Source organism: Pseudophryne corroboree, unplaced genomic scaffold, assembly GCF_028390025.1.
Source record: "Pseudophryne corroboree isolate aPseCor3 unplaced genomic scaffold, aPseCor3.hap2 scaffold_1482, whole genome shotgun sequence".
Classification (NCBI taxonomy): domain Eukaryota; kingdom Metazoa; phylum Chordata; class Amphibia; order Anura; family Myobatrachidae; genus Pseudophryne; species Pseudophryne corroboree.
Window position 1 is genome coordinate 56,079 of NW_026968112.1, and position 22,259 is coordinate 78,337.

General features: G+C 43.6%; 5 non-coding genes across 5 annotated transcripts; 1 reads left to right on the forward strand and 4 right to left on the reverse strand.

Annotated features, from left to right (window-relative positions):
• Positions 1 to 7,826: 7,826 nt before the first annotated feature.
• LOC134998283 (U1 spliceosomal RNA) lies at positions 7,827 to 7,990 on the reverse strand. Its single transcript, XR_010200577.1, has one exon. It is a non-coding gene; the product is annotated as a U1 spliceosomal RNA (small nuclear RNA).
• A 1,965-nt stretch (positions 7,991 to 9,955) lies between these two features.
• On the reverse strand, positions 9,956 to 10,118 carry LOC134998285 (U1 spliceosomal RNA). Its single transcript, XR_010200579.1, has one exon. It is a non-coding gene; the product is annotated as a U1 spliceosomal RNA (small nuclear RNA).
• A 152-nt stretch (positions 10,119 to 10,270) lies between these two features.
• LOC134998282 (U1 spliceosomal RNA) lies at positions 10,271 to 10,434 on the reverse strand. Its single transcript, XR_010200576.1, has one exon. It is a non-coding gene; the product is annotated as a U1 spliceosomal RNA (small nuclear RNA).
• Positions 10,435 to 11,109: 675 nt separating this feature from the next.
• On the reverse strand, positions 11,110 to 11,272 carry LOC134998284 (U1 spliceosomal RNA). Its single transcript, XR_010200578.1, has one exon. It is a non-coding gene; the product is annotated as a U1 spliceosomal RNA (small nuclear RNA).
• A 3,898-nt stretch (positions 11,273 to 15,170) lies between these two features.
• TRNAN-AUU (transfer RNA asparagine (anticodon AUU)) lies at positions 15,171 to 15,244 on the forward strand. Its single transcript has one exon. It is a non-coding gene; the product is annotated as a tRNA-Asn (tRNA).
• The last annotated feature ends 7,015 nt before the right edge of the window (positions 15,245 to 22,259 follow it).

The following is a 22,259-nucleotide window of genomic DNA, read 5'->3' on the forward strand; positions in this document are numbered from 1 at the left end:
CACCGGTCTTCCTTGAAGCAGAGGTTCCGCCTGGCTTAGAGCATTGTAGATTGCTCTTAGTTCCAGAATGCTTATGTGAAGAGACTTTTTCAGGCTCGACCACACTCCCTGGAAATTTCTTCCCTGTGTGACTGCTCCCCAGCCTCTCAGGCTGGCATCCGTGGTCACCAGGATCCAATCCTGCATGCCGAATCTGCGGCCCTCCAATAGATGAGCCTCCTGCAACCACCACAGAAGGGATACCCTTGTCCTCGGCGACAGGGTTATCCGCAGGTGCATCTGAAGATGCGACCCTGACCATTTGTCCAACAGATCCCTTTGCATGGAATCTGCCGAAAGGGATTGCTTCGTAAGAAGCTACCATTTTTTCCCAGGACTCTTGTGCATTGATGTACAGACACCTTTCCTGGTTTTAGGAGGTTCCTGACCAGGTCAGATAACTCCTTGGCTTTTTCTTCGGGAAGAAAAACCTTTTTCTGAACTGTGTCCAGAATCATCCCCAGGAACAGCAGACGAGTTGTCGGCATTAATTGGGATTTTGGAATATTCAGAATCCATCCGTGCTGCTTTAGCACCTCTTGAGATAGTGCTAAACCCATCTCTAGCTGTTCTCTGGACCTTGCCCTTATTAGGAGATCGTCCAAGTATGGGATAATTAATACGCCTTTTCTTCGAAGAAGAAATATTATCTCGGCCATTACCTTTGTAAAGACCCGAGGTGCCGTGGACAAACCAAACGGCAGCGTCTGAAACTGATAGTGACAGTTTTGTACAACGAACCTGAGGTACCCCTGGTGTGAGGGGTAATTGGAACGTGGAGATACGCATCCTTGATGTCCAAGGATACCATAAAGTCCCCTTCTTCCAGGTTCGCTATCACTGCTCTGAGTGACTCCATCTTGAACTTGAACTTCTTTATGTACAGGTTCAAGGACTTCAGATTTAGAATAGGCCTTACCGAGCCATCCGGCTTCGGTACCACAAAAAGAGTGGAATAATACCCCTTCCCTTGTTGTAGAAGAGGTACCTTGACTATCACCTGCTGAGAATACAGCTTGTGAATGGCTTCCAAAACCGTCTCCCTTTCTGAGGGGGACGTTGGTAAAGCAGACTTCAGGAAACGGCGAGGTGGCTCTGTCTCTAATTTCAACCTGTACCCCTGAGATATTATCTGCAGGATCCAGGGATTTACCTGCGAGTGAGCCCACTGCGCGCTGTAATTCTTGAGACGACCGCCTACCGCCCCCGAGTCCGCTTGCGAAGCCCCAGCGTCATGCTGAGGCTTTTGTAGAAGCCGGGGAGGGCTTCTGTTCCTGGGAAGGAGCTGCCTGTTGCTGTCTCTTCCCTCGTCCTCTGCCTCGTGGCAGATATGAATAGCCCTTTGCTCTCTTATTTTTAAAGGAACGAAAGGGCTGCGGTTGAAAGGTCGGTGCCTTTTTCTGTTGGGGAGTGACTTGAGGTAGAAAGGTGGATATCCCGGCCGTAGCCGTGGCCACCAAATCCGATAGACCGACCCCAAATAACTCCTCTACGCATCGCCTGTCCACTGTCGTGTCCATAAAGCTCTTCTGGCCGAAATGGACATAGCACACTTACCCGTGATGCCAGTGTGCAGATATCTCTCTGTGCATCACGCATATAAAGAAATGCATCCTTTATTTGTTCTAACGACAGTAAAATATTGTCCCTGTCCAGGGTATCAATATTTTCGATCAGGGACTCTGACCAAACTACCCCAGCACTGCACATCCAGGCAGTCGCAATAGCTGGTCGTAGTATAACACCTGCATGTGTGTATATACCTTTTTGGATATTTTCCATCCTCCTATCTGATGGATCTTTAAGTGCGGCCGTCTCAGGAGAGGGTAACGCCACTTGTTTTGATAAGCGTGTTAGCGCTTTGTCCACCCTAGGAGGTGTTTCCCAGCGCTCCCTAACCTCTGGCGGGAAAGGGTATAAAGCCAATAACTTCTTTGAAATTAGCAGTTTTTTATCGGGGCACCCCACGCTTCATCACACACGTCATTTAATTCTTCTGATTCGGTAAAAACTACTGGTAGTTTTTTCACACCCCACATAATACCCTGTTTAGTGGTACCTGTAGTATCAGCTAAATGTAACATCTCCTTTATTGCCAAAATCATATAACGTGTGGCCCTACTGGAAAATACGGTTGATTCGTCACCTTCACCACCGGAATCAGTGCCTGTGTCTGGGTCTGTGTCGACCGACTGAGGCAAGGGGCGTTTTACAGCCCCTGACGGTGTTTGAGGCGCCTGGACAGGCACTAATTGAGTGTCCGGCCGCCTCATGTCGGCAAACGACTGCTTAAGCGAGTTGACGCTATCCCGTAATTCCACAAATAAAGGCATCCATTCTGGTGTCGACCCCCTAGGAGGTGACATCCTCATATTTGGCAATTGCTCCGCCTCCACACCAATAACGTCCTCATACATGTCGACACACACGTACCGACACACAGCAGACACACAGGGAATGCTCTATACGAAGACAGGACCCACTAGCCCTTTGGGGAGACAGAGGGAGAGTCTGCCAGCACACACCAAAAAGCGCTATATATGACAGGGATAGCCTTATGATTAAGTGCTCCCTTATAGCTGCTTTTATATTAATATATTGCCATTTATTTTGCCCCCCCTCTCTGTTATACCCTGTTTCTGTAGTGCAGTGCAGGGGAGAGACCTGGGAGCCTTCCTGACCAGCGGAGCTGTGACAGAAAATGGCGCCGTGTGCTGAGGAGATAGGCCCCGCCCCTTTTTCGGCGGGCTCGTCTCCCGCTATTTAGTACATTTAGGCAGGGGTAAATATCTCCATATAGCCTCTGGGGCTATATGTGAGGTATTTTTAGCCTTTTTAAAGGTTTTCATTTGCCTCCCAGGGCGCCCCCCCCCCAGCGCCCTGCACCCTCAGTGACTGCCGTGTGAAGTGTGCTGAGAGGAAAATGGCGCACAGCTGCAGTGCTGTGCGCTACCTTAAGAAGACTGCAGGAGTCTTCAGCCGCCGATTCTGGACCTCTTCTTGCTTCAGCATCTGTGAGGGGGCCGGCGGCGTGGCTCCGGTGACCATCCAGGCTGTACCTGTGATCGTCCCTCTGGAGCTTCATGTCCAGTAGCCAAGAAGCCAATCCATCCTGCACGCAGGTGAGTTCACTTCTTCTCCCCTCTGTCCCTCGTTGCAGTGATCCTGTTGCCAGCAGGAATCACTGTAAAATAAAAAACCTAAGCTAAACTCTCTAAGCAGCTCTTTATGAGAGCCACCTAGAATTGCACCCTTCTCGGCCGGGCACAAAAATCTAACTGGAGTCTGGAGGAGGGTCATAGGGGGAGGAGCCAGTACACACCACCTGACCTGTAAAAGCTTTACTTTTGTGCCCTGTCTCCTGCGGAGCCGCTATTCCCCATGGTCCTTTCAGGAACCCCAGCATCCACTTAGGACGATAGAGAAAGATAATTTTAAAGCCTCCTGTTAGGCCATCATCTACACGACATAGCCCTGAATTTTCCAATGCGCAGCTCTTTGCAAAAGAGAGATATTGGCAAGGAAAAGCTGTCTTGTACCTTTGCATTTTTCTCCCAAACGAAGGACACTAGAAAGAAAATTTTAAAGCCTCCTGTTAGGCCATCATCTACACGGCATAGCCCTGAATTTTCCAATGCGCAGCTCTTTGCAAAAGAGAGATATTGGCAAGGAAAAGCTGTCTTGTACCTTTGCATTTTTCTCCCATACGAAGGACACTAGAAAGAAAATTTTAAAGCCTCCTGTTATTCCATCATCTACACGACATAGCCCTGAATTTTCCAATGCGCAGCTCTTTGCAAAAGAGAGATATTGGCAAGGAAAAGCTGTCTTGTACCATTGCATTTTTCTCCCAAACGAAGGACACTAGAAAGAAAATGTTAAAGCCTCCTGTTAGGCCATCATCTACACGACATAGCCCTGAATTTTCCAATGCGTAGCTCTTTGCAAAAGAGAGATATTGGCAAGGAAAAGCTGTCTTGTACCTTTGCATTTTTCTCCCAAACGAAGGACACTAGAAAGATAATTTTAAAGCCTCCTGTTAGGCCATCATCTACACGACATAGCCCTGAATTTTCCAATGCGCAGCTCTTTGCAAAAGAGAGATATTGGCAAGGAAAAGCTGTCTTGTACCTTTGCATTTTTCTCCCAAAAGAAGGACACTAGAAAGAAAATTTTAAAGCCTACTGTTAGGCCATCATCTACAAGACATAGCCCTGAATTTTCCAATGCGTAGCTCTTTGCAAAAGAGAGATATTGGCAAGGAAAAGCTGTCTTGTACCTTTGCATTTTTCTCCCAAACGAAGGACACTAGAAAGAAAATTTTAAAGCCTACTGTTAGGCCATCATCTACAAGACATAGCCCTGAATTTTCCAATGCGTAGCTCTTTGCAAAAGAGAGATATTGGCAAGGAAAAGCTGTCTTGTACCTTTGCATTTTTCTCCCAAACGAAGGACACTAGAAAGATAATTTTAAAGCCTCCTGTTAGGCCATCATCTACACGACATAGCCCTGATTTTTACAATGCGCAGCTCTTTGCAAAAGAGAGATATTGGCAAGGAAAAGCTGTCTTGTACCTTTGCATTTTTCTCCCAAACGAAGGACACTAGAAAGATAATTTTAAAGCCTCCTGTTAGGCAATCATCTACACGACATAGCCCTGAATTTTCCAATGCACAGCTCTTTGCAAAAGAGAGATATTGGCAAGGAAAAGCTGTCTTGTACCTTTGCATTTTTCTCCCAAACGAAGGACACTAGAAAGAAAATTTTAAAGCTTCCTGTTAGGCCATCATCTACACGGCATAGCCCTGAATTTTCCAATGCGCAGCTCTTTGCAAAGGAGAGATATTGGCAAGGAAAAGCTGTCTTGTACCTTTGCATTTTTCTCCCAAACGAAGGACACTAGAATGAAAATTTTAAAGCCTCCTGATAGTGCTTCATCTACACGGTATAGCCCTGAATTTTCCAATGCGCAGCTCTTTGCAAAAGAGAGATATTGGCAAGGAAAAGCTGTCTTGTACCTTTGCATTTTTCTCCCAAACGAAGGACACTAGAAAGATAATTTTAAAGCCTACTGTTAGGCCATCATCTACACGACATAGCCCTGAATTTTCCAATGCGCAGCTCTTTGCAAAAGAAAGATATTGGCAAGGAAAAGCTGTCTTGTACCTTTGCATTTTTCTCCCAAACGAAGGACACTAGAAAGAAAATTTTAAAGCCTCCTGTTAGGCCATCATCTACACGACATAGCCCTGAATTTTCCAATGCGCAGCTCTTTGCAAAAGAGAGATATTGGCAAGGAAAAGCTGTCTTGTACCTTTGCATTTTTCTCCCAAACGAAGGTCACTAGAAAGAAAATTTTAAAGCCTCCTGTTAGGCCATCATCTACACGACATAGCCCTGAATTTTCCAATGCGCAGCTCTTTGCAAAAGAGAGATATTGGCAAGGAAAAGCTGTCTTGTACCTTTGCATTTTTCTCCCAAACGAAGGACACTAGAAAGAAAATTTTTAAGCCTCCTGTTAGGCCATCATCTACACGGCATAGCCCTGAATTTTCCAATGCGCAGCTCTTTGCAAAAGAGAGATATTGGCAAGGAAAAGCTGTCTTGTACCTTTGCATTTTTCTCCCAAACGAAGGACACTAGAAAGAAAATTTTAAAGCCTCCTGTTAGTGCTTCATCTACACGGTATAGCCCTGAATTTTCCAATGCCCAGCTCTTTGCAAAAGAGAGATATTGGCAAGGAAAAGCTGTCTTGTACCTTTGCATTTTTCTCCCAAACGAAGGACACTAGAAAGAAAATTTTAAAGCCTCCTGTTAGGCCATCATCTACACGACATAGCCCTGAATTTTCCAATGCGCAGCTCTTTGCAAAAGAGAGATATTGGCAAGGAAAAGCTGTCTTGTACCTTTGCATTTTTCTCCCAAACGAAGGACACTAGAAAGATAATTTTAAAGCCTCCTGTTAGGCCATCATCTACACGACATAGCCCTGAATTTTCCAATGCGCAGCTCTTTGCAAAAGAGAGATATTGGCAAGGAAAAGCTGTCTTGTACCTTTGCATTTTTCTCCCAAACGAAGGACACTAGAAAGATAATTTTAAAGCCTCCTGTTAGGCCATCATCTACACGACATAGCCCTGAATTTTCCAATGCGCAGCTCTTTGCAAAAGAGAGATATTGGCAAGGAAAAGCTGTCTTGTACCTTTGCATTTTTCTCCCAAACGAAGGTCACTAGAAAGAAAATTTTAAAGCCTCCTGTTAGGCCATCATCTACACGACATAGCCCTGAATTTTCCAATGCGCAGCTCTTTGCAAAAGAGAGATATTGGCAAGGAAAAGTTGTCTTGTACCTTTGCATTTTTCTCCCAAACGAAGGACACTAGAAAGAAAATTTTAAAGCCTCCTGTTAGGCCATCATCTACACGACATAGCCCTGAATTTTCCAATGCGCAGCTCTTTGCAAAAGAGAGATATTGGCAAGGAAAAGCTGTCTTGTACCTTTGCATTTTTCTCCCAAACGAAGGACACTAGAAAGAAAATGTTAAAGCCTCCTGATAGGCCATCATCTACACGACATAGCCCTGAATTTTCCAATGCGCAGCTCTTTGCAAAAGAGAGATATTGGCAAGGAAAAGCTGTCTTGTACCTTTGCATTTTTCTCCCAAACGAAGGACACTAGAAAGATAATTTTAAAGCCTCCTGTTAGGCCATCATCTACACGACATAGCCCTGAATTTTCCAATGCGCAGCTCTTTGCAAAAGAGAGATATTGGCAAGGAAAAGCTGTCTTGTACCTTTGCATTTTTCTCCCAAACGAAGGACACTAGAAAGATAATTTTAAAGCCTCCTGTTAGGCCATCATCTACACGACATAGCCCTGAATTTTCCAATGCGCAGCTCTTTGCAAAAGAGAGATATTGGCAAGGAAAAGCTGTCTTGTACCTTTGCATTTTTCTCCCAAACGAAGGTCACTAGAAAGAAAATTTTAAAGCCTCCTGTTAGGCCATCATGCTTCGTGTGTCAGGAGCATGTGAGTGTCAGGTGCGTGTGTGTGTCAGGCGCTGCGTGTGTCAGGCGCTGCGTGTGTCAGGCGCTGCGTGTGTCAGGCGCTGCGTGTGTCAGGCGCTGCCTGTGCGTTAGGCGCTGCGTGTCTGTGTGTGTCAGGCGCTGCGTGTCTGTGTGTGTCAGGCGCTGCGTGTGTGTCAGGCGCTGCCTGTGCGTGTGTGCCAGGCGCTGCCTGTGCGTGTGTGTCAGGCGCCGCGTGTCTGTCAGGCGCCGCGTGTGCGTCAGGCGCCGCGTGTGCGTCAGGCGCCGCGTGTCTATGTGCGTCAGGCGCCGCGTGTCTATGTGCGTCAGGCGCCGCGTGTGAGTGTGTGCGTGTGTGTCAGGTCCGTGTGAGTGTCAGGTGCTGCGTCTGTGTGTGCGTGTGTCAGGTGCTGCGTGTGAGTGTGTGCGCGTGTGTCAGGTCCGTGTGAGTGTCAGGTGCTGTGTGTGTGTGTGTCAGGTGCTGTGTGTGTGCGTGTGTGTCAGGTGCTGTGTGTGTGTGTGTGTGTGTGTCAGGTGCTGTGTGCGTGTGCGTCCAGCGCTGCATATGCGTATGCGTGTCAGGCGTTGCATGTCTGTGTGTGTCAGGCGCTGCGTGTCTGGGGGGGGTGGCCGGACACACAGCTGAGAGGGGGGGGGGGTGGCTGGACACACAGCAGAGAGGGGAGGGTGACCGGACACACGGCAGGGAGGGGAGGGGGTAGGGGGTGGCCGAACACAGCAGGAAGAGGGGGGAGTTGACCAGAAGAAAGCACAAACACAGTCCCCCACTACCACAAATAATGCAGTTGAGTTTCCCACATTTGGGGAAATCACAGGGGTCAGCATACCCAGAATGCAATGAATGAACCTCACCCTGGGAGAACAATCTTCATGACCATGGTATCTCCTATGCAAAATAAGTATGATTTGGGATAGGGCTGGGGAGGGCCGCTGCAGCCCTTGTAGATTCTTATAAATAAAAGTTCTTCTTTTCTTGTCAAAATTAATAGCTAAGAATAGGCTGCCTGAGGCAGCCCCCTCTTAAGTGGCCTGCTACTGAAGGCACCAACTACAAACTGAGCTCCCTGTTCATGGAAGCGAGGTTATAGAGGAGGGGGCGCTGAGCATCTTGGGAACAGTCAAAAGCTTTGAGCCTGTTGGTGCCTCAGATCAAGATCCTACTCTACACCCCAATGTGAATCCTTGTGGAGTCCAGTGTACCCCACAGAAGAAATGAATGTGTCACACCCATTGGCAGCAACATTAGAATAGCTGCTGATGGGCACAATTGAGAAAGGAAGGGGGGAAAACATTTGAATCCAGCACATATATGTAATTTGAATATGTAATTTGTACCTTCCTACTTTAAAATGTAATGGATGAACCTCACCCTGTGAGAACTATCTTCATGATCAAGAGATCTCATACGCAAGAAAAGCATGTGCTGGGATAGGGCTGTGGAGGGCGGCTGCTCGGGCACACACCCGTCAAGTTAAGGAGATTCAACTGAGGAAGCACAAGGGAACTGCAGGGAGACCACATATTTTCAGATGAACATGAGAGGGCGGAAGGCTGCCTAATACTGAAGCACCCTCAAACATCAAACCATATGCAACAACTAGTACAAGCATTCCTGGGGAAAGGTCTGCAGCAGACGGATTTGCATACGGTGATGTCATCCAAGCAATGGGCATAGTTGGCTGCAACCCTCGTCTGCATATGAAAAGAGAAAATGGTCACGCAGGGCATGGCGGCCTTTGTGGGGTTGCGCTTGGATGACCCCTAGATCGCTTTATACACCCCCATCAGTGTGGGGCTCATGTTGGCCATGCCCAAGCCCCTGAAGCATTCAAGCTGATTTCTTGCAGCAGCTGGACCCAGTAACAGCTCCAGAGTTGCTCTACAAGACAAGTAAAAGGGTGTGAGCCCTGCAGCACCACCTGTAGTTTGCATACACACATATATAGGACAGCATCTCTTATATGCCCCAGGGGCAATAAAATAGTAGCCTTATCTAGGGTATCCGTCCATGCCGCTACAGCACTACACACCCAGGCCGACGCAATTGCCGGTCTGAGTAAGGTACCTGAATGTGTATAAATGGACTTCAGGGTAATCTCCTGTTTGCGGTCAGCAGACTCTTTGAGGGTAGCCGTATCCTGGGACGGGAGGGCTACCTTCTTGGATAAGCGTGTTAATGCTTTGTCCACCCAAGGGGAGGATTCCCATCGTAACCTATCCGTTGATGGGAAAGGGGAATCCTTTTGGAAATCTGCAGGAGATTCCCAAGCTTTTTCACATAACTCGTTCAGCTCGTGTGAGGGGGGAAAGGTTACCTCAGGCTTCTTTCCCTTGTACATATGTACCCTCTTGTCAGGGATAGGGGGCTCCTCTGTGATGTGCAAAACATCTTTTATTGCCATAATCATATATCAAATGTATTTTGCCAATTTTGGCTGTAACTTTGCATCATCGTAATCGACACTGGAGTCAGAATCCGTGTCGGTATCTGTGTCAACAATCTGGATAGTGGGCGCTTATGAGACCCTGACAGTCCCTGCGACATAGGATTAGGCATTGGTTGAGACCCTGACTGTCCCAAAGCTTCTGCCTTGTCTAATCTTTTGTGCAATGAGTTTACACTAGCATTTTAAACATTCCACATATCCATCCAATCAGGTGTCGGCGGAGACACCACGTTCATTTGCTCCCGCTCCTCTCTAATATAGCCTTCTTCCTCAGACATGTCGACACACGTGTACCGACACACTACACACACAGGGAATGCTTTTTCTGAAGACAGTTTCCCCACAAGGCCCTTTGGAGAGACAGAGAGAGAGTATGCCAGCAGACAGCAAACTAGGCTGGAGAGAGACCTAAGACAAAGAAATCTGAATTATATGAAAGCCGACCAGTGGAAACACAAATTATGCAGCCAAGTTTCCCACATTTGGGGAAATCACAGGGGCAGCACACCCAGAGTGCAATGGGTGAGTCTTGCCCTGGGAGAAGCACCTTCATGATCATAGTATCTCACCTGGCAGGTAAGTAGGAGTTGGGCTAGAGCTGGGGAGGGTCGCTGCTCGGGCACCCCCCTGTCAAATGAAGGAGATCCAACTGAGGCAGCACAAGGGAACTCTCGAAAGAAGAACAAGGCTAGAGGAAGATCTGAGACAAAGAAATCTGACTTTTACCAGAGCTGACCAGAGGAAAGCACAAACACAGTCCCCCACTACCACAAATAATGCAGTCGAGTTTCCCACATTTGGGGAAATCACAGGGGTTAGCATACTCAGAATGCAATGAATGAACCTCACCCTGGGAGAACAATCTTCATGACCATGGTATCTCCTATGCAAAATAAGTATGATTTGGGATAGAGCTGGGGAGGGCCGCTGCTCAGGCACATCTCTGTCAAGTAAAGGAGATTCAACTGAGGCAGCACAAGGGAACTCTCATCTGGGGACAACAACTGCAGGGAGAACACATATTTTCAGATGAACATGGGAGGGCAGAAGGCTGCCTAATACTGAAGCACCCCCAAACAACAAACCAAATGCAACAACTAGTACAAGCATTCCTGGGGGAAGGCCTGCAGCAGATGGATTTGCATACGGTGATGTCATCCAAGCAGTGGGTCAAAGTTGGCTTCAACCCTCATCTGCATATGAAAAGAGAAAAGGGGCGTGCAGGGCATGGCGGCCTTTTGCGGCGCTTGGATGACCCCTAGTTCGCATTAAACACCTCCACCCTCCTTCGGTGTGGGGCTCATGTTGGCTATGCCCCAGCCCCTGAAGCATTCAAGCTGATTTCTTGCAGCAGCTGGGCACTGTAACAGCTCCAGAGCTGCTCTGTAAGGCAAGTAAAAGGGTGTGGGCACTGCAGCACTACCTGTAGTTCGCATTGTGCGTTGGAAGGCACAAAGTAAGCAGACAGGAGGAGAAGTCAGGATAGTGCACAAGGGTATAGAAGGGAGGGGCTCAAAAAAAAAAGAAGTGGAAACAGACAGCAAACTAGGCTGGAGAGAGACCTGAGACAAAGAAATCTGAATTATATGAAAGCAGACCAGTGGAAACACAAATTATGCAGTCAAGTGTCCCACATTTGGGGAAATCGCAGGAGCAGCACACCCAGAGTGCAATGGGTGAGCCTTGCCCTGGGAGAAGCACCTTCCTGATCATAGTATCTCACTTGGCACGTAAGTAGGAGTTGGGCTAGAGCTGGGGAGGGTCGCTGCTCGGGCACCCCCCTGTCAAGTGAAGGAGATCCAACTGAGGCAGCACAAGGGAACTCTCAAAAGAAGAACAAGGCTAGAGGAAGATCTGAGACAAAGAAATCTGACCTGTTTTTCCCAAGAGGAAACTATATTAGGAATGCAGACATATGATGGTGGCCCTGTTGGCACCACCGATAACTGACTGGGTAAATGTTTCAGTAATATCAGAGTAAGGTTGGATAAATCTGTGTCCCAGACACAGACGTAGAGAATAGATGTGATATTCATGGCTATGTTTCTTTTCCCTCAGGCCCCGCTGGGTCGCAAAAATGTTATTTTGCCCAGTTACTACACACTGATACTGACACGGATACTGATACTTATGTCGACCATAAGTTTCCTGATTAGATCCAATATTGGCAAGGAGCATTCAGTACATGATTGTGGATATTATGGACATATTAAAATCACTGAAGACCCTGCTGTTCCTGACAAAGGGGTCTATATGTATGTATATATAGATATATAATGAAAGCTGATGTAACGTTCCTCCATCTCTGTTTGAGAAAGTCTGGGCCAGCTCGACAAAATGGTTTCAAATCCCCAAAAGGATTCTGGTTGTTTATTCATTTCCCGCCGCGGACAGAATACAAATACATGTGCATGGGTGAGTAGTAGTATTCAAGAATTGGTCGAATACCTTGTCATCCGATATAGATACCCTGGAGAGATGGGATACTCCTTACGTTGTATCATATCAAGGACACTGCAGCATACTTACGTGAGACTGCAAGGGATATAGGACTCTTGAGTTCACGGGCCAATTTCATGGCAGTGTCGGATAGGAGGGCATTGTGGATTCACCAAGAGAATGCTGATGCTGACTCCAAGAAGAAAGGGAGTCTCTTCCCTATGAAGGTGAAGCCTTGTTTGGTGATATCTAATTAGCACACAGGTAAGGAATTAAGAAAATCTTTATTTAAGGGTGAAGATGTTTCTCACAAAATCGTTGCCCCAATGCATCGTTGAAATTCAAGCTGGAAAGATGATTTTAATATATCACTTGTACATTTTGTATTGCTCTTCTGGTGACAATGTAGTTTGTTTTTGTCAATTACCATTTTAATAATAGGGTAAAGAAAATTAAGTGGATTTTTGAAAGAAAACAATACTGTCAATATACTATTAAAACAAATTAAAATGGTAAAAGTTATTGTACTTTAAGTAAAAATAAAAGAGACAAAATATCAATCCCAGTTTTGGATTACTTTAATTAACAAAAAAAAATGCATATAGCAGAGGATAGTTTCAATCTGCCTACCTCTGGGTTATGGGCCCAGCATGCTTCCATTGCTGTACTCTGCTGCACATGTAAGTGCAAGAGATCCTGAAGCACTCACTCATCATGGGAAAGTACCAATGTGTTTCTTCGTTGGTTGATAGAAGAAACATCTTACAAAAACTCTCCAGATTATTGACTTTTTTAAGTTTTTCTAGGAAACGTTTTAGATGAATGCTTATTAGCATTTGTCAGTATGTACTTTTGCAAAGTGTCTCTGTGGCGCAATCAGTTAGTATGTACGGCTATTAACCAAAAGGTTAGTGGTTCAATCCCACCCAGGGACGTAATTGACCTTGTTATCAGATTTTTGTGATCTTTAAGTAGACAAGTTAAATTTCATACCCCCTGTTATTGTGTAGGGTACCTGGCCTTCTCTGATGTAATCAGAGTTAGATTTGATTCAGTGATTTTATAAAAAAAGCTAGGAAGCACAATTTAGCAGTGGGTAGCAGAGAAAAAAAATATGCTGGCAGAAAAATCCAATTGAGTGATTAAACAGCTCTTTATTTTCTGGCTTTATTTTTATGCTAACAAATTTGTTCTCTGAAAAGTGTCCACAAAGCCAAGTCTCTGATTAACACCTTTGTAAGGATGGTTTTTCACCTATTACTAAATTAAACTTGCTTCATTGGAAAGGCAGCAAGATGCATCCTCATTTCAATGTCTACTGAAATAATACAGGTTGACACCAGGAAACATTAACGCCACTGCATCCTTGCTGCTTTCTCATGTGGAAGTCTGTTTAATGTGAAAACAAGGTGATATCTAATTAGCACACAGGTAAGGAATTAAGAAAATCTTTATTTAAGGGTGAAGATGTTTCTCACAAAATCGTTGCCCCAATGCATCATTGAAATTCAAGCTGGAAAGATGATTTTAATATATCACTTGTACATTTTGTATTGCTCTTCTGGTGACAATGTAGTTTGTTTTTGTCAATTACCATTTTAATAATAGTGTAAAGAAAATTAAGTGGATTTTTGAAAGAAAACAATACTGTCAATATACTATTAAAACAAATTAAAATGGTAAAAGTTATTGTACTTTAAGTAAAAATAAAAGAGCCAAAATATCAATCCCAGTTTTGGATTACTTTAATTAACAAACAAAAAAATGCATATAGCAGAGGATAGTTTCAATCTGCCTACCTCTGGGTTATGGGCCCAGCATGCTTCCATTGCTGTACTCTGCTGCACATGTAAGTGCAAGAGATCCTGAAGCACTCACTCATCATGGGAAAGTACCAATGTGTTTCTTCGTTGGTTGATAGAAGAAACATCTTACAAAAACTCTCCAGATTATTGACTTTATTAAGTTTTTCTAGGAAACGTTTTAGATGAATGCTTATTAGCCTTTGTCAGTATGTACTTTTGCAAAGTGTCTCTGTGGCACAATCAGTTAGTGTGTACGGCTTTTAACCAAAAGGTTGGTGGTTCAATCCCACCCAGGGACGTAATTGACCTTGTCATCAGATTTTGGTGATATTTAAGTAGACAAGTCAAAATTTCAAACCCCCTCTTATTGTGTAGGGTACCTGGCCTTCTCTGATGTAATCAGAGTTAGATTTGATTCAGTGATTTTATAAAAACATCTAGGAAGCACAATTTAGCAGTGGGTTGCAGAGAAAAAGAAATATGCTTGCAAAAAAATCAAATTGCTTGATTTAACAGCTCTTAATTTTCTTGCTTAATTTTTATGCTAACAAATTTGTTCTCTGAAAAGTGTCCACAAAGCCAAGTCTCTGATTAACACCTTTGTAGGGATGGTTTTTCACCTATTACTAAATTAAACTTGCTTCATTGGAAAGGCAGCAAGATGCATCCTCATTTCAATGTCTACTGAAATAATACAGGTTGACACCAGGAAACATTAACGCCACTGCATCCTTGCTGCTTTCTCATGTGGAAGTCTGTTTAATGTGAAAACAAGGTGATATCTAATTAGCACACAGGTAAGGAATTACGAAAATCTTTATTTAAGGGTGAAGATGTTTCTCACAAAATTGTTGCCCCAATGCATCATTGAAATTCAAGCTGGAAAGATGATTTTAATATATCACTTGTACATTTTGTATTGCTCTTCTGGTGACAATGTAGTTTTTTTTGTCAATTACCATTTTAATAACAGGGTAAAGAAAATTAAGTGGATTTTTGAAAGAAAACTATACTGTCAATATACTATTAAAACAAATTAAAATGGTAAAAGTTATTGTACTTTAAGTAAAAATAAAAGAGCAAAAATATCAATCCCAGTTTTGATTACTTAAATTAACAAAAAAAATGCATATAGCAAAGGATAGTTTCAATCTGCCTACCTCTGGGTTATGGGTCCAGCATGCTTCCATTGCAGTACTCTGCTGCACATGTAAGTGCAAGAGATCCTGAAGCACTCACTCATCATGGGAAAGTACCAATGTGTTTATTCGTTGGTTGATGGAAGAAACATCTTACAAAAACTCTCCAGATTATTGATTTTTTTATGTTTTTCTAGGAAACGTTCTAGATGTATGCTTATTAACCTTTGTCAGTATGCACTTTTTGCAAAGTGTCTCTGTGGCGCAATCGGTTAGTGTGTTCGGCTATTAACCGAAAGGTTGGTGGTTCAATCCCACCCAGGGACGTAATTAAACTTGTGATCAGATTTTGGTGATATTTAAGTAGACAAGTCAAAATTTCAAACCCCCTCTTATGGTGTAGGGTACATGGCCTTCTCTGATGTAATCAGAGTTAGATTTGATTCAGTGATTTTATAAAAAAACAGCTAGGAAGCACAATTTAGCAGTGGGTTGCAGAGAAAAAAAATATGCTGGCAGAAAAATCCAATCGAGTGATTAAACAGCTCTTCATTTTCTGGCTTTATTTTTATGCTAACAAATTTGTTCTCTGAAAAGTGTCCACAAAGCCAAGTCTCTGATTAACACCTTTGTAAGGATGGTTTTTCACCTATTACTAAATTAAACTTGCTTAATTGGAAAGGCAGCAAGATGCATCCTCATTTCAATGTCTACTGAAATAATACAAGTTGACACCAGGAAACATTAACGCCACTGCATCCTTGCTGCTTTCTCATGTGGAAGTCTGTTTAATATGAAAACAAGGTGATATCTAATTAGCACACAGGTAAGGAATTAAGAAAATCTTTATTTAAGGGTGAAGATGTTTCTCACAAAATCGTTGCCCCAATGCATCATTGAAATTCAAGCTGGAAATATGATTTTAATATATCACTTGTACATTTTGTATTGCTCTTCTGGTGACAATGTAGTTTGTTTTTGTCAATTACCATTTTAATAATAGGGTAAAGAAAATGAAGTGGATTTTTGAAAGAAACCAATACTGTCAATATACTATTAAAACAAATTAAAATGGTAAAAGTTGTTGTACTTTAAGTAAAAATAAAAGAGCCAAAATATCAATCCCAGTTTTGGATTTCTTTAATTAACAAAAAAAATGCATATAGCAGAAGATAGTTTCAATCTGCCTACCTCTGGGTTATGGGCCCAGCATGCTTCCATTGCTGTACTCTGCTGCACATGTAAGTGCAAGAGATCCTGAAGCACTCACTCATCATGGGAAAGTACCAATGTGTTTCTTCGTTGGTTGATGGAAGAAACATCTTACAAAAACTCTCCAGATTATTGACTTTTTAAAGTTTTTCTAGGAAACGTTTTAGATGAATGCTTATTAGCCTTTGTCAGTATATACTTTTACAAAGTGTCTCTGTGGCGCAATCAGTTAGTATGTACGGCTATTAACCAAAAGGTTGGTGGTTCAATCCCACCCAGGTACCTAATTGACCTTGTTATCAGATTTTGGTGATCTTTAAGTAGACAAGTCAAAATTTCAAACCCCCTGTTATGGTGTAGGGTACCTGGCCTTCTCTGATGTAATCAGAGTTAGATTTGATTCAGTGATTTTATAAAAACAGCTAGGAAGCACAATTTAGCAGTGGTTTGCAGAGAAAAAAAATATGCAGGCAGAAAAATCCAATTGAGTGATTAAACAGCTCTTTATTTTCTGGCTTTATTTTTATGCTAACAAATTTGTTCTCTGAAAAGTGTCCACAAAGCCAAGTCTCTGATTAACACCTTTGTAAGGATGGTTTTTCACCTATTACTAAATTAAACTTGCTTCATTGGAAAGGCAGCAAGATGCATCCTCATTTCAATGTCTACTGAAATAATACAGGTTGACACCAGGAAACATTAACGCCACTGCATCCTTGCTGCTTTCTCATGTGGAAGTCTGTTTAATGTGAAAACAAGGTGATATCTAATTAGCACACAGGTAAGGAATTAAGAAAATCTTTATTAAAGGGTGAAGATGTTTCTCACAAAATCGTTGCCCCAATGCATCATTGAAATTCAAGCTGGAAAGATGATTTTAATATATCACTTGTACATTTTGTATTGCTCTTCTGGTGACAATGTAGTTTGTTTTTGTCAATTACCATTTTAATAATAGGGTAAAGAAAATTAAGTGGATTTTTGAAAGAAAACAATACTGTCAATATACTATTAAAACAAATTAAAATGGTAAAAGTTATTGTACTTTAAGTAAAAATAAAAGAGCCAAAATATCAATCCCAGTTTTGGATTACTTTAATTAACAAACAAAAAAATGCATATAGCAGAGGATAGTTTCAATCTGCCTACCTCTGGGTTATAGGCCCAGCATGCTTCCATTGCTGTACTCTGCTGCACATGTAAGTGCAAGAGATCCTGAAGCACTCACTCATCATGGGAAAGTACCAATGTGTTTCTTCGTTGGTTGATAGAAGAAACATCTTACAAAAACTCTCCAGATTATTGACTTTTTTAAGTTTTTCTAGGAATCGTTTTAGATGAATGCTTATTAGCAATTGTCAGTATGGACTTTTGCAAAGTGTCTCTGTGGCGCAATCAGTTAGTGTGTACGGCTATTAACCAAAAGGTTGGTGGTTCAATCCCACCCAGGGACGTAATTGACCTTGTTATCAGATTTTGGTGATCTTTAAGTAGACAAGTCAAATTTCATACCCCCTGTTATGGTGTAGGGTACCTGGCCTTCTCTGATGTAATCAGAGTTAGATTTGATTCAGTGATTTTATAAAAACATCTAGGAAGCACAATTTAGCAGTGGGTTGCAGAGAAAAAGAAATATGCTGGCAAAAAAATCAAATTGCGTGATTAAACAGCTCTTCATTTTCTGGCTTTATTTTTATGCTAACAAATTTGTTCTCTGAAAAGTGTCCACAAAGCCAAGTCTCTGATTAACACCTTTGTAGGGATGGTTTTTCACCTATTACTAAATTAAACTTGCTTCATTGGAAAGGCAGCAAGATGTATCCTCATTTCAATGTCTACTGAAATAATACAGGTTGACACCAGGAAACATTAACGCCACTGCATCCTTGCTGCTTTCTCATGTGGAAGTCTGTTTAATGTGAAAACAAGGTGATATCTAATTAGCACACAGGTAAGGAATTAAGAAAATCTTTATTTAAGGGTGAAGATGTTTCTCACAAAATTGTTGACCCAATGCATCATTGAAATTCAAGCTGGAAAGATGATTTTAATATATCACTTGTACATTTTGTATTGCTCTTCTGGTGACAATGTAGTTTGTTTTTGTCAATTACCATTTTAATAATAGGGTACAGAAAATGAAGTGGATTTTTGAAAGAAAACAATACTGTCGATATTCTATTAAAACAAATTAAAATGGTAAAAGTTATTGTACTTTAAGTAAAAATAAAAGAGACAAAATATCAATCCCAGTTTTGGATTACTTTAATTAACAAAAAAAAATGCATATAGCAGAGGATAGTTTCAATCTGCCTACCTCTGGGTTATGGGCCCAGCATGCTTCCATTGCAGTACTCTGCTGCACATGTAAGTGCAAGAGATCCTGAAGCACTCACTCATCATGGGAAAGTACCAATGTGTTTCTTCGTTGGTTGATGGAAGAAACATCTTACAAAAACTCTCCAGATTATTGACTTTTTAAAGTTTTTCTAGGAAACGTTTTAGATGAATGCTTATTAGCCTTTGTCAGTATGAACTTTTGCAAAGTGTCTCTGTGGCGCAATCAGTTAGTATGTACGACTATTAACCATAAGGTTGGTGGTTCAATCCCACCCAGGGACCTAATTGACCTTGTTATCAGATTTTGGTGATCTTTAAGTAGACAAGTCAAAATTTCAAACCCCCTGTTATGGTGTAGGGTACCTGGCCTTCTCTGATGTAATCAGAGTTAGATTTGATTCAGTGATTTTATAAAAACAGCTAGGAAGCACAATTTAGCAGTGGGTTGCAGAGAAAAAAAATATGCTGGCAGAAAAATCCAATTGAGTGATTAAACAGCTCTTCATTTTCTGGCTTTATTTTTATGCTAACAAATTTGTTCTCTGAAAAGTGTCCACAAAGCCAAGTCTCTGATTAACACCTTTGTAAGGATGGTTTTTCACCTATTACTAAATTAAACTTGCTTCATTGGAAAGGCAGCAAGATGCATCCTCATTTCAATGGTAAGTCAACCTTCTTGCCCTATGTTCCCTGTCAACGGATGAAGACGCATCATTATCTACCGCAGTCATTTTGGCCCAATAGATATGCAAGAAGTTTAGATTCCCCTTTCTTTGCAGGTAGAGGAAGGAAAAGGAAGAGGTCTGTAGCCTCTTCAAGATTGCAGGACCAGAGATTGTCCTCTGCTTCTGCCAAATCCACTGCATGACACTGGGGCTTTCTTGCAGGAGCCCACACCAGTGGGGGCACGTCTAAAACTCTTCAGTCAGTTCTGGATTCATTCGGACCTGGACTCGTGGGTTTTACAAATAGTGTCCCAAGGGTACAAACTGGGGTTTCAAGACGTTCCCCCTCACCGATTGTTCAAATTGGCCTTAGTCAGCAGGGAGAAGGTTTTTATTCAAGCCTCTTCGTGGTCCCGAAGCCGGACGGCTCAGTCAGACCAATCTTAAATCTGAAATCCCTCAATTTCTTCCTAAAGAAATTCAATTTCAAGATGGAATTTTCTCAGGGCAGTGATCTCCAGTCCGGAGGACGGAGATTTCATGGTTTTGGTAGACATAAAGGATGCCTACTTACATGTTCCCATTTAGCCACTGCCTCAAGCTACCTAAGGTTTGCAATTCAGGATTGTCATGACCAATTTCAGACATTGCCGTTTGGTCTGTCCACGGCTCCGAGGATTTTCACCAGGGTGATGGTGGAAATTATGGTTCTCCTTCGCAAGCAAGGAGTCACAATTATCCCGTACTTGGATGATCTCCTGATAAAGGCGAGATCCAGGGACCAGTTGGTGCAAAACATTGCACTCTCCCTGACAGTTCTTCAACAACATGGTTGGCTCCTAAACTTGCCAAAATCGCAGTTGGTCCCAATGACGCGGTTGTTGTTTTTGGGAGTCATACTGTTAGGCGCCGGGGTCCGCTTGATGGTCTGCGCGGCCCGGCGCCTAGCAACTAGAGACGCCGTGCACGTACAGCCGCCGGCTCCCTAGCAACGCTAGACGCCGGGTGCGCTGAGCCGCACGGACCCTAGCAACGGGGACGCCACTGGCGGACCGCGTTCCCCGTTGCTAGGCTTTAGGAAATTAAGATATTCACCTGCTCTCTGGCCGTGCAGCAAGGCAGCTGCACGGCATTTATTCTAATCAGCCTTTAGCAGCTGATTGGAGGACTCCTTGTTAAATACACTCCCAGGGCTTCTCACAGACGCCGGTAATAGCTTCCTGCATGCTGCCTTTGTTTGCTGAGAGTCTGTTTCCAGTCCTGCTGTATCCGGTCATTCCAGTCCGCAGAAGTCCGGTATTCGGGAGTTGTCATCTCATCCCAAGAGGTCGTTTGGTTCCCTGGAGTCCTGACTGATCACCGTTTTATATCCAGTGGTGTTCGTGAGTTGCGGCTCTGCCGTGTGTTGCGGCTCAGCCGCTTTACCTTTTATATTTTGTGTTTGGAGCATTTGCGGAGGGTTCCGCTTCCACAAGTCCTCTCTGGTACTTGGCGGTGCCGGGTAGGAGAATTGGACAAGTGGATATTTTGGTTGTCCTTTTTCCTGGCGGTTTCTCCGCACATATTATAGTTTTGAGTTTGCTTAGCCCCTGGCCTGGTTGTTTAGTTAGAGGGCCTCTTGTTATCACCCTGTCTCAGGTTTCCCTTTGTCTCTCATTAAGACCGGGGGGCATCGAAGTTGGGCAGACATAATCCGCCCTTCAAACGCGGCTGCCAAGGGCTCAAGAAACCATAGTCTCGCAGGGGATTTCTGACAACATGGGTGAGACAACAGAGTTAGGGCGCCAGGGGCTATTTTCCTGTCCTGCTCCCTTCCCCAGCATTCCGTTCCAGTGCTCCAGTCCTTGCCATAAGATCTTCTCTGACCAGAGTGCTGGAATCATAACATTATTACCGGCCATACCAAAACTTAAAATTAAACGGGGTTTAATTTTTTCTCATTCAGTTTTGTGAGAGTTTATCGGCCTCATGAATCCAACAGGTTTAGGGCCAAATCCTGGTCAGCTCTTAGTCAGCCAGATTCAAGAACTTACTCAGATGGTTCAGGATCTTTTTCTTCGGGTGAAGTCGCAGGAAGATCTTTTGCGAGCTTCCCCAAGGGTAGTCCCTGAACCAAAGATGCATTTGCCTGACCGTTTTTCTGGTGATAGAAAAGAGTTTTTTAATTTTAAAGAATCCTGTAAACTTTATTTTCGTTTAAGACCGACTTCCTCGGGTACTGAATCTCAGCGGGTCGGGTTTATTATTTCTTTGCTCCAGGGGGATCCTCAGACCTGGGCATTTGGTTTAAGAGCAGAGGATCCGGCATTGTTGTCAATTGACGCTTTTTTTGAGTCTTTAGGGCTCTTGTATGATGACCCTGATAGAGAGGCGTCCGCTGAAAGTCAGTTGCGCGCTCTCAGACAGGGTAGAAATCCTGCAGAGGTTTATTGTACGGAGTTTCGCCGTTGGTCGAACGACTGTGGCTGGAATGACCCAGCCCTGCGCAGTCAGTTTCGCCTCGGCTTATCAGAGTCTATAAAAGACAGTCTCCTTCAGTACCCCGCTCCTGAGACTCTCGATAAACTCATGGAGCTTTCTATTAAGATTGATCGTCATCTCAGAGAGCGGAGGGCTGAAAAAGGAGCACCTGTAAGGTCAAGTCCGTGTGTATATTCCATTCCTGAAGACGTAGAGGAGACCATGCAGATGGGTCTCTCCCGGCTGTCTCCTGAAGAAAGAGCCAGAAGGCAAAATTCTGGTCTTTGTCTGTACTGTGGGGGTAAGGGACATTTTGCTCGTAATTGTCCAAACAAGTCGGGAAACGCTTTGACCAGGTGAATTGTGAGGGGGTTCACCTAGGTCTGCAGCTTATCTCCTCGAATAACTCCCTTTTAGTCCCAGTTAAAGTTTCCTTTGGCAGCCTCAGTTCTTTGGTGTCGGCTTTTGTTGACAGTGGAGCTGCAGGAAACTTTATGGATTTAACTTGGGCTAAGGCCTTAGGCATTCCTCAGTTACCTTTGGGTAGGTGTGTCACCATGCATGGCTTAGATGGGAGTCCGCTGTCTAATGGGATTATTTCTCTCCGTACACCCCCTGTACTACTTACAGTAGGAGCTCTACATTCCGAGAAAATCGAGTTCTTT